A 3,628-nucleotide genomic window follows, 5' to 3' on the forward strand; every position below is an offset into this window, starting at 1 on the left:
GGCCGTCCAGTCAGCCGGCCGCGGAGCTCGGGGTCCCCTCCTGCGTCTCGCGCTGACCTCGGGGCCCAAAGCGGCCCCGCGCCCCAGCCTGGGCCCGTGGCTCGAGCCGAGCCCCATCCCCTCACCTGTGACCCCCCGCCCCCGGCCCCGAGGCCGGGCGGAGGGTGACGGAGGTGGCGCGAGTCCCAGCCACACACCCACCCCTCCCGGCAGGGTCTAGGCCGCGCTGCGCGGCGGGGCCGGGGCCGTGCCCTCGACGGCCTCTCACCTGGTCGCTTCGGGAGTGGGGCGGAGTCGGGGCGCCGAGGAGCTGGCTGTTCCCGGCTTGTTCCCACCGGCTGCTGCCGGGAACCGGGCGCTACAATGGAGGTGTCGGGTGTCCAGGCGGCGGGAGCAGAGAGGGATTAGCGCTGGGGCGGGCCCCTTCCCAGGGGGTGGTCACGACTGGAGCCTGGGCCTGAAGGCGAAAGTGGAGGGAAGTCCTGGGAGATGGGGTGAGGAGGGCGCTGTGCAGGATCTGGGCTTTAGCTGGGGCCCAGGGGTGTTCTCGGCGCAGACAGTGCCCAGCCCCCAGCCCTGCTGCCCCGCACCCCCCTTCATCTGGTCATCTCGCCTGGCCCAGGAGTATGGGGCCAAGCACGCCCCCACGTACACGCGCAGGAGTCCACCGCGGTGGAGGGAAGGCCTCGGGGTTATGACACTCCCGGACGGGTCCTTCCGGACCCGAGACGCACTGGCTCAGTGGAGCTGGGGGAGGGCCGGCCAGGGCAGGGCCCTGAGGCTGCTGATCCAGGAGTCTGGGCCTGGTCCCAAGGTCGCCAGAGGGACAATTTGCTGCCTGTGCAGTCCGACCCTGAGCTCCCTGGGCCAGAGGGAGTGGACGGGAGAAGAGATGGGTGGCCCCGTGTCCACCCTGAGGCCCTGCTGGAGGAGATGGGGGCAGGGAGAGGGGAGCATCCAGGTCCCGCCTGCCTCCACCCTGATCCCCAGCTGGCTCTCCTGGAGCTCCGCCCCCCCACCCCTGGCTTCCGGGTGAGGTTGGCCTCCAGCCCAGAGGTCGGTAATTTGCCCAGCCACCTCCTGGCCTGGTGCAGACCTGGTTGCTCACTGAGGCCCCGCCCGGTCCTCCCTGGGCCAGTGAGCAGCCCCACCCTGGGCCTGGGCGTCCATCCTGCTGGCCTTACCACCTCCTGGCCCCCACCTGGGGGGACCTGTCATGAGCGTCTTTTCCCTGTGTCTTTTCCTCCCAGGACCTGACTTCCTCCAAGGTGAGGGAGGGGCGGCGAGGTGTGTGTCCAGAGGGCCACCTGGACCCCCTGCTCTCACCTGGGGGAACAGGTGAACAGGCACAGAGGGATGGAGAGGCCGGAGGACCCTGTCTGCCTGCGGCATGTGGGGGCTGTGCAGAGCTGGGGAGCAGCTTTCATGGCTGTGGTCCTTTCATATGGGGAGGCCTCGAGATGGACAGAGAGAGCTGGGAGGCCTGGAGAGGGGCCCAAACTGACACCCACAGGGGGCCCCCAGAGCCAGAGGGGCCCCTGGGGCAGGGGAGCCCCCAGGAGGGGTCTTGGGAGCCAGCATGTGGCCAGGGAGGTGTAAAGCCAAAGCTCAGTGGGGCCCCAGGGTCTGCTACTAGTATGAACACAGGGCAGCCAGGCCTGGCAGCCGCGTGAGGACGCAGCAGGGCAGCGGCTCACGGGCTCAGGGGCGGGGCTGCACGCCTGAGCACAAGCCAGAACTGGAGGCCGTGGCCCAGGAAGGCAGGCCCCACCCAGGGAGGCCGGCCCAGGACGCCCAGTGGCAGTGCTTGCCCTTCTGCAAGCCCAGGCAACAGCTCTGCAGGGGGTGAGTGCAGAACAGGATGAGCCCGGCAGGTTCTCAGGACACTGGCCTGCCCTGAGGCAGGCCCTCGCGGGGCCAGTGGAGCAGTCTGAGGCCTTGGACCGCTGCTGTGGTCTGGGGTTGTCTGGGTATGTGGGGACTCTCTGGGGGGCGGTGGCCCCACGGGGGCCAGGGGCGCACGTAAGGCCCCGGTCCACGGGGGGCCTCGCAGCCCAGGGACAGACAGCCGTGTGGGGCACAGCCCCTGGGTGAGGGCCCGGGGGTTGGGTGCCCCAGGGTGAGGGGTGGGGTGTGGAGGACTGGCCAGCCAGCCGGGCCGTCTTGGGAGGTCTGGACCGTGGGGCGGGTACCACGTTCCTGCCGGCTGGTGGGAGCCCGGGCCACAGCGCCAGCCTGGCTGTGCCTGCCCGCAGGTGGGGCTGGGGACACCCTGACCCTGCTTGGACTACGCAAGCCCAGGAGCGTGTTCCCAGCTCCCCGGTGTCTGTGTTCCGGGGGTGGGTGACAGAGGAGATGTGATCAGGGCCTCTCCTCCCTCTCCTCTGCAGCCCCAAGGCCACTGCACCCCACAGCCCCCAGTTGGTACTCGGGCCACTCGGAACCACATCCCCTTGGCCTCCACCTGAACCCCAACTCGCTTTCAGAATGGAGCTGTCCCTGACCGACCTCTTACTCAGCCCAGCTGCTCAGCCCAGAGCCTCCTCCTCCAGGATGGGATGGGGTCTCCCCGCCCCGGGGGCCCCAGTGGTGAAGGGAGGCTGAGTGAGGGCAGTGGCCGGCCGGGGCTGGGCAACAGCTCCTCACAGGGCCAACATCAGGCCCGGCCAGCTTCCTCCCGACAGTCTGCCCACAGGTGGCGACGGGGGTTCCGGGGGAAGGGCAGCCCGCGTCAGCCTGGGGCCCCGGCGAGTGTCCTCTCCCTGGGCCAGTGGGCTCTGCCCACGGCTGGGACATCCGTCCACTGCGAGGGGGAGGCTCTCGAGGCCCTTCTGTTTGTTCAGCACCTCTCTGGGCTGAAGCTCCCCAGACGGGGCCAGTGTGGGATCCCCAGGACCCTCCCTTGGAGGGGCTCGTGGGGTAACTGCTGTGCCTCTGGAGCCGGGCTTGCTGACCCTTCACGCCCAGTGGTCCGGCCACCACTGCCAGGCCTGCCTCACAGAGCACCGCAAGGGTCCACGGAGGGAACGGCCGCAAAGCTGGCATGGGGGTACCCACGGGTGCCTGGGCTGGGCTGCAGGGCAGCTCTGCCCCGTGGGGAGGTGGCCTGAGGGGCTGTCTGGCGCGCGTGTCCGGCCGGGCGGGCCTGGCTCAGGCAGCCACTACGCCCCTTCCCCCAGTCACATGCGGTGCTTGCTGCTTCCACTGGGAGTCGGGCGCCAGCGAGGCCCCAGGTGCTTCTGCCTGCAGGCGCGGACTCCAGGAGGGACCCTGCGCCCACCCGCGCCCCAGAGCGAGGCATGATCAGTGCCGCACCCCACACGCTGCAAACCCGGGCTCCAGAAGGTTCTAGACAAGACTCCCGCCCAGCAACCCCTCGCAGGGGCCCTTCGGAGGCGGCGAGAAAGAAGTCAGGCAGAGGCCTGGCGCCCTCGGCCACCGACACCTGCCTGTGACCCCCCGGGGCTGACGCCCAGCAGCTCACGGCGCTCGCCAGGGCTCCGAGTCCATGAGGTCCCCTCAGGACCGCGAGCCCCACGACCCGAGCAAAGCCTCCAGCTCAGGGGTTCGGCCTCCCTCGCGCCCCGGAGCCCCACCTGAGGCCAGGCCTGGCGGGGGCTGCCGGGAG

The sequence above is a fragment of the Condylura cristata genome, unplaced genomic scaffold, assembly GCF_000260355.1.
Source record: "Condylura cristata isolate star-nosed mole 26May11 unplaced genomic scaffold, ConCri1.0 scaffold00013, whole genome shotgun sequence".
Taxonomy (NCBI): domain Eukaryota; kingdom Metazoa; phylum Chordata; class Mammalia; order Eulipotyphla; family Talpidae; genus Condylura; species Condylura cristata.